The 22,125-nt window shown below is 35.1% G+C and overlaps 1 pseudogene; it reads left to right on the forward strand.

Annotated features, from left to right (window-relative positions):
• LOC140508048 (uncharacterized) overlaps positions 1–17,978 on the forward strand; it is a 107,789-nt pseudogene extending 89,811 nt beyond the window's left edge.
• The last annotated feature ends 4,147 nt before the right edge of the window (positions 17,979–22,125 follow it).

The raw sequence follows: 22,125 nt of genomic DNA on the forward strand, positions 1-22,125 counted from the left end.
ATCTTATTTGTTTTCAGTTTTCAACAATCTCTTCATATATCTTAGATTTTCCCCTCCCTCCCCGTCATTCCCCCTACATTCTACCTACTCCCTCCTTGAAATGGCATACAATCTTATACAAGTTATACATGTACATTCATACCAAATGAATGTTGCATAGAAGAATTAAAATAAATGGAAGAAACCATAATACAAAGGAAAACAAAACATAATACAAAAGAAAGTGGTCTGCTTCTCTCTGCGATCCATAGTTCTTTTTCTGGATGTGGAAGACATCTTACATCAAGAGACCACTGGAAATTTTTTAAGTCCTTGTATTGCAATGAAGTAATAAGTCTACCAGAAAAATTCCTCCCACACTGTGGTTGCTACTGTGTACAAAGTTCTCCTGGTACTGCTCCTTTCACTCAGCATCAGTTCATATAAGTCTTTCCAGGCCTCTCTTAAGCCTTCCACTCAATCATTTCTCATAGCACAATAGTACTCCATTATATTTATATGCCACTAGTTGTTCAGCCATTCCCAATTGATGGGCACCCTTTTGATTTACAGTTTTGGGCCACCACAAAAAGAGGTGCTATAAATGTTTTTTGTACATGTGGGACCCTTTTCCATTTCTACGATCTCTTTGGGATAGAGTCCCAGAAGTCATAATGCTGGATCAAAGGATATGCAGATTTTTGTAGCTCTTGTCATGGAAAGATAGACCAAAAATTAATTAGAAACTAAATAATCTAATCATAAAGGAGTGGGTTAAACAACAAATCAAAAAACAACCAACAACTTCATTCAAGACAATGACAATAATGAGACAACCTACCAAATCTTATGAGATATTGTAAAAGCAGTTCTTAAGGTAAGTTTTATATCTTTCAATACCTACAGGAATACAATGGAGAAAGAGGAGATCAATAAATTGGGCATGCAGCTGAAAAAGCTAGAAAAAGAACAAATTGAAAATCCCCAAGTAAATAACAAAGTAGAAATACTAAAAATTAAGGGAGAAATTAATAAAATTGAAATTAAGAAAACTATTGAACCAATAAATAAAACAGAGTTTGTTTTATGGAAAAATCAATAAAACTGATAAATATTTGATCAATTTAATTTTAAAAAAAAGAAGAAAATCAAATTACCAATATAAAAAAGAAAGGGGTGGATCCATCTCCAATGAAGAGGAAATTAAAACAATAATTAGAAATTATTTTGCCCAATATTATGCCCATAAATTCGGCAATCCAAATGAAATGGATGATTATTTTTAAAAAAAACATATAAATTGCCCAGATTAACAGAAGAGAAAGTTGAGCACATAAACAACTCTATCTCAGACAAAGAAACTGAACAATCATCAATGAACTCCCTAGGAAAAAATCTCCAGGGACGGATGGATTAACAAGTTAATTCTATGAAACATTTAAGGAACAGTTGATTCCAATACTATATAGACTATTTGGGAAAATTGGGGAAGAAAGAATCCTCCCAAGTTCCCTTTATGATACAAATATGGTTTTGATATCTAATGCAGGAAGAGAAAAAACAGAGAAAGAAAATTATAGAACAATTTCTCTAATGAATATAGATGCGAAAATTTTAAATAAGATTTTATCAATAAGAGTACAGCAATTTATCACGAGAATAATACATTATGATCAGGTGTTATTCATACTAGGAATGCAGGGCTGGTTCAGTATTAGGAAAACAATTAGCATTACTTATCATATCAACAAGAAAACTAACAGAAATCACATGATAATCTCAATAGATGCAGAAAAAGCTCTTACAACACATATTGCTATTAAAAACCCTGGAGAGTATAGGAACAAAGGGAACTTTCCATAAAATAATAACCAGTATCAACCTAAAACCTTCAGCAAACATTATATGCAATGCAGATAAGATAAATGCATTTCCAATAAGATCAGGAGTGAAACATGGATGTCCATTTTCACTGCTATATTGCTCAATATGGTACTAGAAACGTTAACTATAGCAATTGGACAAGATAAAGAAATTGAAAGAATTAGAACAGGCAAAGAAGAAACTAAGCTATCACTCTTTGCAGATGATATGATGATATACTAAGAGAATCCCAGAGATTCAAGTAAAAAACTACATGAAATGATAAACAACTTTGGCAAAGTTGCAGGTTACAAATAAACCCACCCAAATTTTCTGCATTTCTATATATTACTAACAAAGCCCAACGCAAAGAGCTAGAAAGAGAAATTCCATTGAAAGCTAAGGTAGACACCATAAAATATGTGGAAGTTTACCTGACAAAACAAATCCAGGGATTATATGAACACAATTATAAGATAATTTTCACACAAATAAAGTCAGATCTAAGTGGTAGGTAGGCCAAGCCAATATAATAAACATGACAATTCCACTTAAATTAATTTACTTATTTATTGCCATACCAAACTAACTGATAATTATTTTCCAGATTTAGAAAAAATAATATCACAGTTTTTGTCTAGAAGAACAAAAGGTCCAGAATAGCAAGAGAACTAATGAAAAGAAGTACTAGGGAAGATGCCCTAGCTCTATCAGATCTCAAATTATATTATAAAGCAACAGTTATCAAAATGACTTGGTACTTGCTAAGAAACAGAAGAATAGAGAAGTGGAATATAATAGGTCCTCAAGAGACAGTAGGAAATGAATATAGGAATCTACTGTTTGATAAACCCAAGACCCCCAGCTTCTGGGATAAGAACTCACTGTTTGGCAAAAATTACTGGGGAAACTGGATAAACTCTGGGGGAAACTAGGCATAGACCAATGACTGACACCAATACACAATACCTAAATGGGTACATGATCTAGGTATAAAGTGTGATACTATAAACGAATTAGTAGGGCAAGGAATAGTGTATTTCTCAGATTTATGGAGAAGGGAAGAATTTTTGACTAAAGAAGAGATAGAAAGCATTACGAAGTACAAAAGGAATAATTTGGATTTTGTTAAACTGAAAAGTTTTTGCATAACCAAATCCAATGCAACCATGAATAGGAGGGAAGCAGAGCACTGGGAAAGAATTTTTGCAACTAGTGTCTGTGATAAAGGGTTCATTTCTAAAATAGAGAGAACTGAGTCAAATGTATGAGAATACAAGTCATTCCCCAACTGATAAATACTCAAAGGATATAAACAGGCACTTTTCAGAGGAAGATATTAAAACTATCTGTAATCATATGAAAAAACATCCTCTAAATCACTATTGATTAGAGAGATGCAAATCAAAAAAACTCTAAGATACCACATCACACCTATCACATTGACTAACATGACAGACCAGGATGATGGTAAATGCTGGAGAAGATGTGGGAAGGGTGGAACTCTAATTCATTGTTGCTGGAGCTGTGAGCTGATCCAACCATTCTGGAGAGCAATTTGGAACTATGCCCAAAGGGCAACAAAAATGTGCATACCCTTTTACCCAGCAATGCTACTTCTAGGATTGTGTCCCCAAGAGAGCATAAAAATGTGAAAGGGTCCCATATGTACAAAAATATTTATAGCAGCACTCTTTGTGGTGGCCAATAACTAGAAATCAAGGGGATTCCTATCAATTGGGGAATGGCTGAATATATTGTGGTGTATGAATATAGTCGAATACTATTGTGCTACAAGAAATGATGAACAGGAAGACTTCAGAGAGACCTGGAAAGGCTTATATGATCTGATGCTGAGCAAAAGGAGCAGAATCAGGAGCACATTGTACACAGCAACAACCAGTGTGTGAAAACTTTTTCTCATAGACTTAGAACTTCATTGCAATGCAAGGACTTAAAAAGTTCTCAAAGGTCTTTTAAGTCAAACTGTCTTTCACATCCAGAGAAAGAACTATGGACTTCAATTACAGATTGTAGCAGATCATTTTCTTTTTTATTACATTTTGGTTTGTTATATGACTTCTCCCATTCATTTTAATTCTTCTACACAACATAGCTATGGTGAAAATGTATTTAATAGGAATGCATGTGTAGAACCTATGTAAAATTGTATGCCCTCTCAGGGAAGGGGCTGGAGGGGTAGGGGGGGAATGAAAAAATCTTGGTTGTATGGTAGTGATTGGGTAATACTGAAAATAAACAAAAAATACAAAATAAAAGTGTATTTTTCTAATTAAAAAAAAGATATCATCCCTTCATGTTTCACTCACATGTGCCCTCTGTCTATACATACTTCTACTAAGTGCCCTAATGATGAGAAAGTTCTTATGAGTTACAAGTATTATATTCCTGTATGATATAAACAGTTTAACCTTATTAAATCCCTTATGGTTTCCCTTTCCTATTTACATTTTTATGCTTCTCTTGAGACTTTTATGTGAAAGTCAAATTTCCTATTAAGATTTGGTCATTTCATCAAGAATGCTTGAAAGTCCTCTATTTCACTGAATGACTACTTTTCTTCCTCAGAAGGATTACGCTCAGTTTTTCTGGGTAGGTGATTCTTAGTTTCACTCTTAGCTCCTTCACTCTCCAGAATATCATACTACAAGTCCTCTGGTCTTTTATCATAGAAGCTGCTAAATCTTTTGTTATCCTGACTGTGACTCCATGGTGCTTGAATTCTTTCTTTTTTCTGCTTGCAATATTTACTTCTTGACCTATGAGCTTTGGAATTTGAATGTAGTATTCCTGGAGGTTTTCATTTTAGGATCTCTTTAAGGAAGTGCTGGTTGGATTCTTTCCATTTCTATTTTGCTCTCTGGTTCTAAAAAATCATGGCAGTTTTCCTTGACAATTTCTTGGAAAGATGATATCTAAGTTGTTGTTGTTGTTGTTTAATCATGGCTTTCAAGTAGTCCAAAAATTTTTAATTTATCTCTCCCTGATCTATTTTCCAGGTCAGTTGCTTTGCCAAATACATATTTCACATAATCTATTTTTCAATAATTTTGTTTTTATTTTATTGTTTCTTGATTTCTCATAAAGTCATTTCTTTTCATTTTATTAATTCTAATTTTTAAGGACTTTTTTCTTCAGTGAGTTTTTGAGCTTCTTTTTCCATTTAGTCAATTCAGCCTTTTAAAGCGTTCTCCTCATTGGTTTTTTGGACTTCTTTTATCATTTGGCCTAGTCTATTTTTAAGGTGTTATTTTCTTCAGTATTTTTTGTGTCTCCTTTACCAAGCTGCTGACCTTTTTTTTCATGATTCTCTTGCAATATTCTCATTTCTCTTCCATTTTTTTTCTTTATTGTTCTTATTTTATTTTTGAAATCCTTTTTAAGGTCTTCCATGGTTGTAACAGCAAGCAAAGTAGGATCTTTTGGTGTTTGAGTTTTAGCCAATCAAGTGCCTTTGTTTGGGTATTGCCTATGTTTGAATCAACCGTCTTTGATTAGAAACAGTATATACATATATATGTATGTATATAATATGCACACATATATGTATGTATACACACATATATGTATGTGCACACATAATACGTACATTATATATGTTATATATACACATATATACATGCATGCATATATATGTGTAAGTATATATGTATGTATGTATATATGAGGCCTAGCAAAAAGAATGTTTGTGATGTTGAAGCCCTGTCTGTTGATCTGTGTCAATTTCTTGGGCAGAAGTCCTTTTTTTTGGTCTGTGTTAATTTGTCAGAGAGAAGCCCTGTCTGTTGATCTTTATGAGTGAATTGAAATAAACATTGTAAATCTGTTTAGCTTTGTTTTACTAGAAACAGAAGCTGTAGGTAGGAGGCCCTGGTGCCTACTATGAGGCAGAAGAAGGACAAGTTTGAAGTGGAACACTCCCCATGATCTGGGACAAGGTGCAGGAGCAGAGAATTGCCTGTGTGTGAACCTGAGCAAGAGCTGGGAGTGGTCAACCCACAGAGGATGAACCATGGGACTTGGAAGTCAACCTCGAGTTAAGATGAAAGAGGACTTTACTTGGACACTTGATAGTGAGTGATTAAGAATATTGCTCTTACTGTGACCTAGTGGTGGATAGTTTGTTAGTTTGAAAAAGGACTTTACTTGGATACTTGGTACTAAGGATGTTGCTATCGTAATGACAACTATGTATTTGATCGTATGTTTTCCTTAAGGATGTTGCTATGGATGTTATGTTTTACTTTATTGAACAATGTTTAATTTGTTGCTGAATAGAGAGTGAATTGTCCTATGCAATTATATCCTTGAAATCATTCACAGCAGCAGTTCTCAGGTGTGTTGCTGTGATATGCTTTACAATGGTCTGATGCCAATTCCTATTTTTCTTGGAAGCTTTGGATGTACGAGCTTTGACTCTGCTATCTTCTTCTGAATGTGTTTTTTTTTGTCTTTCTTGTCACTTTCATAACTATTGTCAAGATTTTCTTTTCTGCACTTTGCACATTTTCCTGACTTGTTACTTGACTTTAACATGTTGTAAAGCCCTGTTTGCAGGGCAGTGAGTGTACTGTCCCAAGCTTTGGGGGCTTTGTGCAGCTGTTTTCAGAGATTGTTCTAGGGACCTGTAATTTCTCAGTTCTTCCATCTAAAGAGTTTTACTACTCTTGGCCTGTGGTTTGGTGTGTGAAGGACCACAAGTACTCGTTTCTGCCCTGGAATTTTGAAAAGGGTCTCCCCCACCACTGTAGATGCAAGTTGTCGTGTGCTGGTGTTCCACTTCACCTTGGTACTACCACCCAGGACTGTGACCCAGGTTGCAAAATGGGTAAAGCAACAGAGTGCAACCTCAGTACTAACAAAGAGAGACTTATAATTTCCTTCTGACCGCTTGTTTGACTTCCATACTATATGTGATCTGAGAGTTCTGGAAGTAGCTATGGTTGCTGCTGATTCAATGACTCCTAAGGCCTTTTCATGGCTTACTGGGGCCTTGTTTGAGCTGGAGTGGCCTGTGTTGGACTGTACTTTTGTCTCACCCTAGTGCAACAGATCTTTCTTTCTAGCCTTCTAAGTTATATTAGGTCATTTTTGTTTTACTCTGTCTTGTGTATTCTACTGCTGTATAATTTGTTTGGAGTCATTACTTCAAGGTATTTGGAAGGATTCAGGGTAGGCCTCAGGCTAGTCTTTGCCTTTGTTCTGCCATCTTGGCTCAGTTTCTCTGCTATTTTCAATGGAGAGAATACAAGCTAGAAACTCAAACCACCAGTGAAGATAGTAACATGTGTCTGACTTAGTAGATAGACCAGGGGTATTTGCCTGGTCATATAGCACCAAATGAATTTTTCCAAGTCACACAATTGCAATCAGAGATTGAATATGAACCCCATGCTTTCCTGATTCAAAGCCTAATACTCTATCCACTATGTCATACTTCCTCTACTTATATTACATCCTGAGAAATATAGCAGAGCAATAATATATTTAAAAACAATGACATTTTAAAAATCCATAAGAGGAACAGCTAATAGTTTCAGACTTTTTTCTTGGCAAAAGACTGGGCTCAGCAAGTACTTTGGATGTGCAATTTCCTTTTAAAAAATGGAACAGTAGCAAGTAATTGATGACACTAGTTAAAGTAATTTTATTGAATTGCACATATCCAATCTAATAGTGTATTACTGGACAGTTTTAGTGCTAAAACCTTAAAATTATTAGGAATACTATTTCAATTAGGTAGAAGGATTTCAAATTGAAAAAAAGTATTTTAAGCAAAATTGTAGAAACAAGATGTATGCCCAGTTTGATCTTTCATTGTACTTTGCATTTAAAAAATTCACAGAATAAGCCAGTTCTGGGTAAATCACAGGAAATTAACATTCACAAGACTGCACTAATGGTTGAGTTGCAAGGCCTCAGTCAAGGCAAATAATTGTGAGTAAACAGTATAGGCCATTAAAGGAGGTAGCACTGATGTAAATTCTCAATGATTCAAATGATATGTACTTACAATAATGAATTGGGAATATTAAAGAAAAAAGTTTTAAAATCCAACAAAAATATCCTCAGTTAATTGTCAAAAGACTAATAGTGCTGTCTTAAAGTTTACTTTTGAAAGGGAATTGTGGAATAATCCTACAATAATTTAGTAATTCTAATGATTTAATTACTATTTTTCCTAATTCTGACTACTGCTTCAGGTTACTCTTGATTCCTGATAATTAGATCTTTGATGCTTGCAATTATAGAATTTGAATTAACATGATTCAGCCGTTAGACTGGAAGCTTCTCAATAACAGGCACTATAGTAAGCCAGTAAACATTTATCACTCACCCTCTGTGTATCAAAGATGTCCTAAGTGTTGTTGAATCCCAGAATGGCAGGAATAGAACAATTGTAACAATTTTCTAAAACTAGTAATAGTAATATTAATAGCCATCTGCTGCAGCTCTATTTTAAGGTCTCATTATATAGACAGATGCACTTAAGTCTTCAAAAGTTGTACTAGTTGTAGGCAAGAATTGCTGTGCCCTATCAAAAGTGAAAAGTTCCAAATTCTAGTCACTGACTAAAATGTGATAAATAACCTACTTTAATATGGGAAATCTACCCTCCAGAAGGTTGGCATCTATTGCTCAGATTTTTAGAGGCACAAGAACTCATGAAGATTGGCAAATAAAACACAGAAATGTGATCTCTATAAATGGAATAGTGGTCACACACCACTCCTATCCCTAAATCTGCTGCAGCTACTCCTTACCTTCTTTCACTTTTCTTCATCTTCTCCCTCTGGAAATATCCCTAGGGATCTCTCATTTCATTGATTCAACTACTGATTTCAACAAGACAGAGTGAAACCCATATATAACCCCTCAACTTATTCTACTCTACTTCATTTCCTCTCACGTACTTGCCACTGAGTTTAGGAAGCAGAAGGTGTGGGGAGGGGGGGGCGGGGGTTGGAGGGAAGAGTGTGACTTGGTGTACTGAAGACCTTCATTATCTCTTTTTAATAGTTCTCTTTGTAACAGGATAAAAAATTAGCATAGGAGGCATGAATTAATTCTCACTCATTCTTAACATATCACCACTCCAACTGCATTTTTGATCATACATTACTTTGGTGAAACAAAAAAATGGCAACCACAACTTACATATCTTAAGGTCTTTATATGCACATCTTCAACTGATCCTGTCAACAATATTGTGATGCAAATAGCACAAATATTATTCTTTCTCTTCTAAGAATTTGTAAAATAGGAACACTATTTCATTGTTGGTACAGCTGTTATCCAACCATTCTGGAAAGCAATTTAGAGGTATTCCCAAAGGGTTCATACCCTTTGGCCCAGCAATACAACTTCTAGGGCTGCTTCCCAAAGAGAACGTAAAAATGAGAGAAGGACCCACACATACAAAAATATTTATACTAGCTATTTTTGTGATGGCCAAGAACTGGAAATTGAAGGGACACACATCATTTGGGGAATGGTGAAACAAGTTGTGGTAGATGAATGTAATGGAATATTATTGTGCTATAAGAAATGATCAGAAGACAGACTTCAGAAAATCCTCGAAAAACTAATATGAACTAACTGATACTGAGTGAAGTGAGCAAAATCAGGAGAAAATTGTAAACAATAACAGCCACTGTGTACACTGACTGATTTTGATAGACCTAGCTCTTCTCTGAAACATACGGACCTAAAACAAGTCCAAAGGAATCATGATGGAAAATGCCATACACATCCAGAGAAAGAACTATGTAGTCAGAATGCAGAGTAAAGCAGATTGTTTTCTTTTTTGTTTTGTTTTGTTTTTTTATGGTTTCTCCCATTCATTGTATTTCTTCTCTGCAACATGACTAATGTGAAAATGCATTTAATAAAAATGTATGCGTAGAGCCATATCAGATTGCATGCTGTCTTAGGGAGTGAGGGGGAGAAAATTTAAAACTTATGGAAGTGAATGTTGAAAACTAAAATCAAATAATTTAACTTAAAAAAGAATTTGAAAAATAAGCCTCAGCTTAAATGATTTGCCCAAGTTCACACAGTGGAGCCAAACTGGAAATGAGACCTTGGATTTCCAATGTAGTTCTTTTCACTATGCCAAGCTCTTGATACAGTTCTACTTAGATGAAAAGAATTGAGGAAGAACTTATTGATACCACTTGGCCTACTATTTCAGACTTTCAAGAATTCGACAGAAATTTAGCATCAATTAGAGAAAAAAGTCTCAAATGCTAAACAGTCAGCATGTGTGTAAAAAGAAGAGATATACTGTCAAATCCAACTGGGTAAAAGTTGTAGATTTCAGGTTAAAGCAAAGGTTGTCATAATCACATTCTCACTTTACAGATATGTGAAGGAAATTGTTTTAGAGAGGCTTTCACAAAAGGCAATTTAAATATGTGTGGGGAGAGGAGAAATGTCTTAGGAGAACACATATGTGATGAAAAAAATCCTTCTAGAGCAGGGGACATGGGACTTGTTTCTCTTCCTGGTTCTACCATTGATTTGCAATTTTATTGGAATTCTTTGTACTTCAATTTATTTATAAAAGGATGGTTAATCTAATAGCTACTCTACCTATCTCATGTGGTTTCCTTTCAGTTAATGTTTGTGAAATGTGCATATAAACATATATATATATATATATATATATGTCTTTTAAAAGTTGCAAATTTTTCACATTACATTACAGAGCTTTTTATAAGGAAAATGTTGATTGATTACAAATATACATGTAAAATAATTGGTAGGGATACAAGGAATATATACATAGGTAAGTTATGAAGACTAGATTATCAATGAAAAGAGGTATTTTGGTACAATCACAAATGACAAACACACCAATTACAGTAAGTAGTTTGACTGTAGGCCTTTTCTAGAGTAGTAACTTTCCCTTTTTTTTCTTTAGATCTCTAATGCCTAGTAGATACTCGGAATTTAATGGATACTAATTGATCAATTATTGGAAAACCTCCATTTTCTTTCAGTTTCCCAAACACATTCCTAGCTCAGATACAGAAATCTTTTTGTTACTTGCTAGATTCTACCCTCAAACTTATAGCTCTAAATTGACTTTTTAAAAAACTAAAATTCTGAGTTTTATAGAAGCCAGAAGAAAGGGTTTTGACCTTGTATTCCTTGGATCTGTGGTCTCATTGCTTTGTACCCACCCTGGTACATACTAAAGTCTCAGTCTTTTTTTGTGTACTTTTGGGTTGCTTGTGTATTTGTGCACATGTTCGTGTTGTCAGATGGACCAAATCAGGCCTTAACTTGCGGAAGGCTGGAGCTGACAGAGCAGGCTGGAGACAAGAGAGTCAAAAATCAAATGCAAGTTTATTTTCAAAGTGAGGGAAACAGCTTGGAAACAAAGGCACATCTGCCAGGGCTCTGCCCTTAGTGACTGGGCAATCTGAGGCATTTCAGGGAGATGTCAATACTTATACTAATGGCTATGCATTGGGCTATATTCCTGACGAAGCAGTGTAATGACACCAATGATTTGTTTGATTCATAGCAGGGCTTGATGACTGGGACATGAGTACTTATCCAGTGCTTGTTTGAGCTCAGGCAACACCTGGTGCTGGTGTCAAAGCAATACAAGAATTATGTGATTTTACCAGAGGGTGAGAACATCCAGAGGGTAAGTGAAAAGGATTGTTATGCCAATCTCAAGGCACAGCTTGCTTGCTGGGTCTTAGCTCTGAGAAACAGAGTATCTCCTAATATCTTGACAATGTCTATACATACATCCTCCAAAGAAAATATAATTTGCAACACACATATTATACACATGGTGTCCGTACAACAACTTACCATGTCAGCTTTATTTTCTCCTTGGTCTGATCTTCACCATATCTTTTTCATGTTTGCATGAAATGAATGAGTACAGATTTGGATACAAATCTGCATAGATTTTCATGTTTGCAGTATCCCTGAGGCCCTTACCCTTGACTTTCAGATGCCAGAGAAAATATGGAGGTTTCTACAAGCCAAAGTTATCCCTACCTTTGTTTTCTAATATGGTGTAGTCGGTGGTGTTCTCAATCTACTGAGTTGTACAGTATGTGTGTTTTAAATAGATGTACCCAGTTTAAAATGTAATGTTTTTTGCCATTTGAAGTTTACCTTTAAAAAAATAATTGTATTGCTCTTTTTTTAGCCATGCTCTAAAATATACTTACTAAATAGCTATGCATTGCATTGTACCCTCAGATAACATGATTTTAACGTGGTTACATACATTTAAATTTACATAAAATGTTTAAAGTATCACATGGAAAATAGAGGGACTTGTTTCTGAACTAAGTTCCCAATATTTCAGGAGGAATTATACTAGGTAAAAAGGAAAAAAATAATTTAGAATATGAAGAATACTTAGAGATTATCTAGTATGACCCTTGGGCTTTGTTTTATTTAAATATTGTGAATGACTTTTTCTTTTATATCATTATGAATTCTAAATATTACCCTGTCCACTTAAGAGCAGATTTGACTTTCATTCCTTCTGATTCCAAATTCAGCACTCTTTCCCATGTTTAAAGTGAATTTCTCTGAGAATATAAGTGACTCCACTTTGTTCTCTATTTGACATTTTGCTCTGAGTTGTATTATAATGAAGTTTAGAACTAGCTCGAATAACTGGTTCCCTTAAGTGTCTTCTTTGTTCCCTAATTGCTACAAAGATGTTCTTGTTAAAAATAGAAGAATTAAACAAACTAATGAATATTCCCCCCCTATCTAGCCTAACAGGTGATATACAGATCCTTTGAGATTTGGTAGAAGTAGATATTCTATTAAAGAATCAAGGAGATTTTTTTCTCAATCTTCTGTAAACTCTCTCTGTCTCTGTCTCTGTCTCTGTCTCTGTCTCTGTCTCTGTCTCTGTCTCTCTCTCTCTCTCTCTCTCTCTCTCTCTCTCTCTCTCTCTCTCTCTCTCTCTCTCTCTCTCTCTCCTATCTACATATCACGTATCTATATGGATATATACATTACTGTATATGGAACAATGTACCTTAGTTATCCAAATCTGTACTCATTCACTACCTCTGTGTCACAGAATATGTCTCTTCCTTTAAGATATTGTTCAAGCATCATTTTCTCTCATTCAAAAACAATTAAAAGCAACAAAATTGAATATATTTTAAATAATTTAGAAATAAAAGAATTCTAACAAAATTTTTTAAAATAAAAAATGTGTTCCTAATGTCTAAACCAGGTAGGGAAAAAAGGCAAAAAGAAATATAGACTGATACAATAAATGAATGTTTATGGAAAATTAAAAAAAATCTTAGCAAAAGGAATAAAGCAATATATCATTTCTCCCACGTTATCCACTGTGATCAACAAAAATTTGTTCTAGGATTGAGAATGTACTTCAAATTGTGCTAATAATGATAACAACCATAATATAAACAAGTAGCAAAAAAGTATCATATAAATATACGCAATAAATTTTTGACAAGTTATATCAGTCGTTTATGCTAAAAACCAGTAATAATACTGTAATAGATCTACGATATGATCAAAATGGTATCAAAACTGCCAAGTTAGCATTATTTGCAATGATAAAACACTATAAGCCTTCCTATTAAATACAGGAAAATAGAAAAAAATGCCCCATTTCCCTATAATTTTTTTTAAATGCAGAAATGCTATTAAAAGGAATAAAAAAATATACAAGCAATCAAAAATTGGAGGCAATATCATTATTTCGAAGTTTCACCGTGTTTCATTCAGAAAACTTCCTCATCTGGACAATCTGGATTACATTAAACTGAAAAGATTTTGCACAACCAAACTCAATGCAACCAAGATTAGGAGGGAAGCAGAAAACTGGGAAAGAATTTTTGCAGCTAATATCTGTGATAAAGATCTCATTTCTAAAAAATATAGAAAACTGAGTCAAATGAACAAGAATAAAAGTCATTCCACAATTGATAAGTAGTCAAAGGATATGAACAGGCAGTTTTCAGAGGAAGAAATTATAGATATCTATAGTGATGTGAAAAACTGCTATAAATCGCTATTGATTAGAGAGATGCAAATCAAAAACCTCTGAGGTACCACATCACACACACCTATCAGATTGACTAACATGACAGAACAGGAAGATGACAATGTTGGAGAGGATATGAGAGAGTTGGAACACTTCTTCACTGTTGGTGGAGATCTGAGCTCATTCAACTATTCTGGAGAGCACTTTGGAATTATGCCCAAAGGGCTACAAAAATATGCGTACCCTTTCACCCAGCAATCTCGCTTCTAGGACTGTATCCCCAAGAGATCATAAAAATGAGAAAGGGTCCCACATGCACTAAAATATTTATAGCAGCTCTCTTTGTGGTGGCCAAAAACTGGACATCAAGGGGCTGCCCATCAATTGGGGAATGGCTGAGTAAATTATGGTATATGAATATAATGGAATACTCTTGCACTATAAGAAATGATGAACAAGACTTCAGAGAGGCCTGGAAAGACTTATATGATCTGATGCTGAGTGAAAGGAGCAGAACCAGGAGAACTTTGTACACAGTAACAACCACAGTGTGCGAGAGTTGTTTTTGGTTTTTTTTGTTTTGTTTTTCTGGTAGACTTGGAACTTCATTGCAATGCAAGGACTTAAAAAAATTCCCAATGGTCTTTTAAGGCAAAATCCCTTCCACATTCAGAGAAAGAAATGGGGAATTCAATTGTTGAATGTAGCAGATCATTTTCTTTTATATTAGGTTTTGATTCATAATATGATTTCTCCCATTCATTTTAATTCTTTTACACAGCTTGACTACAGTGAAATTGTATTTAATAGGAATGTGTGTCTAGAACCTATATAAAATTGTGTGCTGTCTCAGGGTGGGAGGGAGTGGTAGGGAAGAGTGAGGGGAAAATAAATCTAAGTTATATGATAGTGATTGATTGTAGAACACTAACAATAAATAAAATTAATAATGATAAAAAAGGAAACATCATCCTTTTCAATTCTCTTTATGACTTACTCAGTTTTACCTTCTTACATTGAGTTGATTACGATGTAAACTTAATTTTCTGTTAATTTGGATGTTGCTTATCTTGTATGTAATTATCAACTTACTTTTCATTTTTTTCTATCCTACAGTAATGAATTATTGTTTCAGGAAAATAGTTTTTATTTTTTTCTGTTTGTTATTGTGTATTCAACTATTTTTATACTATTTTTGGTAATTTAGTTTCCTTTCCCTTTTGTGTTAATCGGGTTAAGTTATCAGCTTAGCAACTTTCCCAGGCTTTTGCAAGAACTAGCTTTTCACCAGTTCTGCAGTTGTTGTTTTTATTTTTTTTCTATTCCTCCTATTTTTTGCAAGATTCCTTATAGCATATTTTATGTATTAATTCCCACATATATACATCAAACATATACATATACTCATATATGATATTGTATTATCTATGTCCGTATATGGTATATTGTAATATTGCATTTCATTTGACCTCAAATTTTAATTCATGAGTACATGTATGTATGATGTGTTTCCAATCCTGCTAACTTTTCTTTTATGGTTTTACATGTCATTCCATTTGGTGTACACATTTTAAATAGTGCTGTTTTCCCCAACTCTATTGTGCCTTTGAAACATAGGTTCATATTCACTAACTAGTTTGTCTGCTTATTTTTTCTTAACATTTTTAATTCTTATTTTTCTGATGTTGTATTCACAACTCGTGCTTTTCTAAAAATTATATGCCATGTGATAAACTTTTCTCTAGTCCCTTATTTTTGTATGAAATGTTTAGACACACATGCACACAAACACACACACACACACACACACACACTTCTTGAGTGGAGTTGAATTTTATCTTATCTCTAATTGTAGTTTTTTTTAATTTTATTGCACTTTTTAATAAAATCACATTTAAGATTTTGATTTTCACATTTACTGTTTCCTCCATTTATTTCTCTCATATTGATTTTATCCCTTTCCTCTTTACAGTTAGCAAATTTTCCCTGGCATTAGTTTTGCTTACACTACTTCAATGTTGTACATAACCAAATAGTTTCCTGTACAACCATGTTGACATTTACCTGCCCTAGTCCATCTTCTTTGAACTTATTTAAATTTTCAATTTCTCTTATCTTTGCATTCATGTATGTGCATATGTTCATACACACATACACATGGGGGTTCTTTTTCTTGTTATTTTACTTATTTCCAAAGTGTGTTGAGAGTCAAAATAGATTATTAAGTGTTCTCATCCTCTACTTAAGTGAGACACAGGTCAGCTCTTGCCCCTCATTCTCTCTTGTCTCCATTATCAAAATTGAATCATTTCTCATTGTTATTCTCTTAACAAAAAAAAAATGATTAATTAGTGAAGTAAATTCTTTCTCCTTTAATCTTTTCTAGGTCTTTGAGAGTACCTTAAGTCCTTAATGACTAAAGATATATTCCTTTTCTTTAGATATGCACAGTCCAGAAACATGTAAGTTATTCTCCTTGCTTAGCTCTTTCTGGATTAGTTCAACTGATAAACTTTATTAATAATGTTTTGCTTGTTGGGAATATTTTTAGTCTAGTGTTTGGATCACATATGAGTAAATATTTCCCTTTTGTTAAAGGTACAGGCATATATGTATATACAAACACATTTTATATATATATATATATATCACACATGAATGTTGGTATAATATATACATATATATCTGTGTATGTATGCATATATACATATATATTTAGTTATTTTTTCATGGTTCATCATTTATTATTTAAGATCAAGAACATGTTATGAAGGGGACAGAGGGCCTAGGGAAGAGGGAAGAAGGGAGGAGACAGGAAGATGAGAGCCTCTCACCTGTTTCTGCTCTAGACAGGATTGATCCTCGTTTCTGAGTCTTGGTCCAGGGCACACAATGAAGCACACGATAAAATGGAGCTTTGAGGGTGGGGGGACAGGTTTAGGAAAATATCTGGTGTGACCAGAGTTACACATCCAGAGGTGTGGGCTGGGATTCTCTTTGAATCAGCAGCACTGCTTTCTTTTAGGAATTGAAGCAGTGATAAGTTCCATCCCATTTATTTCAGCTCTCAGAAAAACATTCTTGCAAAGTCTTTGTGCTAAAGAAGTCTTTCATTGTTTTTCTAACTCCTTGTACTTTGCTTCTAGTTTCTTTGAATATACATCCAACTTGTAAGTTGTTTGTTCAAGAGTTACTACTTACTCTTCAATTAAACTGATCTGATCCAGGTAAGGCTTGTGTGCTGTATATTTCTGGTTTAAATACTTTAGGTTTCTACTTATGTTTACTGCTATATCCTTCATTTCTAGATACTTCAAGCTCTTCAATGTGTTCATATTGTCCAGAAAATCATAGTCTTCACTGGTGGCTGTCAGCTTGCCAATGAGGTACCAGTGAAGAACAAGTCCAAGCCAAGACCATTTTCCCTTAAATTGGGCAGGCTTTTGCCCCATTTGTCTGAAGGACCCCAGGAATGTCTGGCCTTCAGGGGTGGGGGGTTCCTTGCATTCCCCTTCCATTTCTCCCAGCCCAGATACTACCTACCTTCTATTTATCATTCTTTTGATATTCCTCTGTCTGTTCCTATCACCAGTCAGTCCCATCATGATTCTCCCTAGGTTTAATCTATCAAGACCATCCCTAGCACCCCATACTACTTGGAGACACCTGGTTTCTACCCTGTCTTTATCTGTATTTAAGTTCCATCTTGCCTCTATGAAGGTGCTTAGGTTTAATCCAACTCAGACTCTGTGTAGCTGAGATTCTATCTGGCCTGCTTGTCAATACGAGCATTACAAAAGGTTTGGCTCCTTAAGAGTCTACTCAGTATGGTGAATCTTTAATAAACTTTGTATTTCTTTGTCTTTAAGAAGGCTTGTGGAGCATGACAAGAACAGACCAGCGTGATGAGGGCAGACCAGCATGGAGCATCAGGGACAGGACCCAGAACAGGATTCAGGGTGCCACCAGCAGAAGTTCTCAGATTCTTCAACCCACTTATGTCACAGACAGCTTCAAAGATCAGTGGGAGGCCTTCAGCAGCTGCCGTTTTCAAAGCCGTCCACCTACAACCCCTGGGGGAGTTGAAGGGCTGATCTAATCTCAGCCTGAGTGGCAGCCCTGGGAGACCTCTGCCTAAAACCCCTGGGGGAATTGAGCCACTGATCTGATTATCAGCCTGAGCTTCACCCAGGGGTAAAGAGGAGCACTGACAGTGGAGCTGGTGGAGGCTCTGGAGAGGGAATTCAATTCCAGCTTCCTGAGCAGAGAAGTTTGTGGTTGCTCCCAGACTAGTGCACAGGTCAGGAGAGGAGTAAACACCTCTCCCTTGATTGTACCACCTTGGAGGAACTGAGAGCTTACAGGTCCCCAGAATATACCCTTCTCTCAACAAAGGTCTCAAAAGTCAAGTAACTGGTTGGGAAAATGCCCAAAAGTGGGAGGAAAATAAGACTATAGAAGGTTAGTTTCTTTTTTAATTTATTTATTTTCATGGTTCCACAATCACTACCACACAACTTAGATTTTTCATTTCCCTTCCTCCTTCTCCTCCCTCATCTCCCTCCTCCCTCTCCAGAACAGCATACAATTTTATATAGGTTCTACACATATATTCCAATTAAATACATTTTCACCACAGTCATATTGTATGGAAGAATTACAATGAATGGGCTATAACAAACCAAAACATAATACAAAAGAAAATGATCTGCTACAATATGCAATGGAATTCCATCATTCTTTCTCTGGATGTGGAAGGCATTTTGTCTTCAAAGACCACTGGAAATTTTTTGAATCTTTACATTGCAATGAAGTTCTAAGTCCCCCAGAAAAAGTCCTCCCACACTGTGGTTATAGCTGTTTACAAAGTTCACCTGATTCTGCTCCTTTCACACAGCATCAGATCATATGAGTCTTTCCAGGCATTTCTGAAGTCTTCCTGTTCATCATTTCTTATAACATAATAGTATTCGATTATCTTCATGTGCCATAATTTATTCAGCCATTCCCCAATTGATGGGCATCCCCTTGAATTCTCGGTTTTGACCATGACAAAGAGTGCTGCAATAAATATTTTTGTACATGTGGGACCCTTTCCCATTTTTATGATCTCTTGGGGATATAGTCCTAGAATTGAGATTGCTGGGTGAAAAGGTATGCATATTTTTGTAGCCCTTTGAGCATAGTTCCAAATTGCTCTCCAGAATGGTTGAATGAGCTCAGAGTCCCACCAACAATGAATTAGTATTACAATTCTCCCACATCCTCTCCAACATTTATCATCATCCTGGTCTATCATGTTAGCCAATCTGTTGGGTATGATGTGGTACCTCAGAGTTAATTTCATTTACCTCTCTCTAATCAATAGTGATTTATGGCATTTTTTCATATGACTATAGATATCTTTAATTTCTTCCTCTGAAAAGTGCTTGTTCACATCCTTTGACCATGTATCAGTTGGGAAATGACTTGTATTTTTGTGCATTTGACTCAGGTCTCTATATATTTTAGAAATGAGGCCTTTATCACAGACACTAGCTGCTAAAATAGTTCCCAGTTTTCTGCTTCCCTCCTAATCTTGGTTGCATTGGATTTGGTTGTGCAAAAACTTTTCATTTTAATGTAATCAAAATTATCCATTTTGTACTTCATAATGCTTTCTATCTCTTCTTTAGTAAAAAATTCTTCTCCATAAATCCGATAAATGCACTATTCCTTGGTCCACTAATTTGTTTGTAGTATCACTCTTTATACCTAGATCATATACTCAATTAGAGTTTTTTCTTGTGTACAATGTCAGGGATTGGTCTATCTCTAGCTTCTCCCAGTTTTCCCAGCAATTGTTGTCAAACAGTGAGTTTTTATCCCAGAAGCTGTGGGCTTTGGGTTTATCAAAGAGTAGATCGCTATATTCATTGTCTACGCTGTCTTGAGTATCTGGTCAATTGCACTGGTCGACCCTTCTGTTTCTTAGCCAGTACTAAGTGGTTTTGGTAATTTCTGCTGTATAATACAATTTGAGATCTGGTAGAGCTAGGCTACCTTCCCTAGCATTTCTTTTCATTAGTTCCCTTGCTATTCTTGACATTTTGTTCTTCCAGATGAATTGTGATATTATTTTTTCTAGCTCTATAAAATAATTATCAGATAGTTTGATTGGTATGGCACTAAATAAGTAAATTAATTTAGGTATAATTGTCATTTTCCTTACATTGGCTTGGTCTACCTGCAAGCAACTGATGTTTTTCCACTTACATAGATTTGACTTTATTTGTTTGAAAAATGTCTTGTAATTGTGTTGATATTGTCCCTGGATTTGTTTTGGCAAGTAGACTCCCAAATATTTTATAGCATTTGCCCTAGCTTTAAATGGGAATTCTCTTTCTGTCTGATGGTTACTTTCTTGGTGAACAGTTATTTTCTTCCACCTGTTCAGATGAAGAGGAACAAAGCATAACTTCAGAGGAAGTCAACACTTCTGCATTCAAAACCCTTAAAGTAAATATGCAATTGTCTCAGGCCATGGAAGAGCTCAAAAAGGATTTTGAAAAACAAATAAGAGAGGGGGAGGAAAAATTGGGAAGAGAAATGAGAGTGATGAAAGAAAATCATGAAAAGCAAGTCAACATCTTGCTAAAGGAGTCCCAAAAAATTGCTGAAGAAAATAATCCTTTAACAGAAGGCTAAGTCAATTGGCTAAAGAGATCCAAAAAGCCAATGAGAAGAATAATGCTGTAAAAAGCAGAATTAGCCAAGTGGAAAAGGAGGTTCAAAAGCTCACTGAAGAAAATAGTTCTGTAAAAATTAGAATGGAACAGAAGGAAACTTTATGAGAAATCCAGAAATTACAAAACAAAAATCAAAAGAATGAGAACAATAGAAGATAATGTGAAGTATCCCATTAGAAAAACACCTGACCTGGAAAATAAATCCAGTGGAGAAAATTTAAAAATTATAGGATTACCTGAAAGCCATGATAAAAAATAAAGAGCCTAGACAGCTTTCATGAAATTATCAAGAAAATCTGTCCTGATATTACAAAACCAAAGGGCAAAATAAATATTGAAAGAATCCATAGATCACCTCCTGAAAGAGATCTGAAAAAGGAAACTCCTAAGAATATTGTAGTCAAATTTCAGAGCTCCCATGTCAAGGAGAAAATATTGCTAGCAGCCAGAAAGAAACAGTTTGAGTATTGTGGCAATACAATCAGGATACCACAGAATCTGGTGGCTTCTACATTAAGGGATCTAAGGGCTTGGAATATGATATTCCAGAAGTCAAAGGAACTGGAATTAAAACTAACAATCACCTACCCAGCAAAATTGAGTATAATGCTTCAAGGGGAAAATATGGTCATTCATTGATATAGAAGACTTTCAAGTATTCATGATGTAAAGATGAGAACTGAATACAAAATTTGTCTTTCAAACACAAGAATCAAGAGAAATTTGAGAAGTTAAACAGGAAGTGGAAAACATAAAGGATTTTGTAAAGTTGAACTGTTTACATTCTTCCGTGGAAAGACAGTATTTGTAATTCTTGAGACTTTTTGCAGTACTTGGGTAGTTGGAGAAATTACACACACACATACACACACACACACACACACAGAGAAAGAGAGAGAGAGAGAGAGAGAGAGAGAGAGAGAGAGAGAGAGAGAGAGAGAGAGAGAGAGAGACCGCACAAGGTCAGTTTAATAAGAAGGGATAATGCCCCCCAAAAATAAAGTAAAACTGAGAGATGAGAGAGGAATATATTGGAAGAAAAAAGGTAGAAATGGAATGCGGTAAATTATCATGCATCAAGGAGGCAAGAACAAGTTTCTTCAGTGGAAGAGAAAAGCGAGGATTTGACAGAGAAAAAGGGAAGTTTACTATCTTCACATTTGGCTTGAGGAAATGACATGCTCACTCAGTTTGGTATGAATGTATATCTTGCACTAGAGAAGGGTAGGGGAGAAGGACACAAGTGGGGTGAGGGGGGTGATAGAAGGGAGGGCAAATGTGAGAAGGGAGTAATAAGAAGTAAACACTGTTGGGGAGGCACAAAGTCAAAGGAGAGAATAAAATAAATGGACCACAGGATAGAATGGAATGAAATATTATTAGTCATGCACAACATAACTATTATTTAAGGCTTTTGCAAATCTACACTTATACAACCTGTATTGAATTTCCTGCTTTCTCAGTGGGAATGGGAGGGGAAGGAGGAAAGGAGAGATTTTGGAATTCAAAGTATTAGGA

This window comes from Notamacropus eugenii, chromosome 5 (assembly GCF_028372415.1).
Source record: "Notamacropus eugenii isolate mMacEug1 chromosome 5, mMacEug1.pri_v2, whole genome shotgun sequence".
NCBI lineage: Eukaryota > Metazoa > Chordata > Mammalia > Diprotodontia > Macropodidae > Notamacropus > Notamacropus eugenii.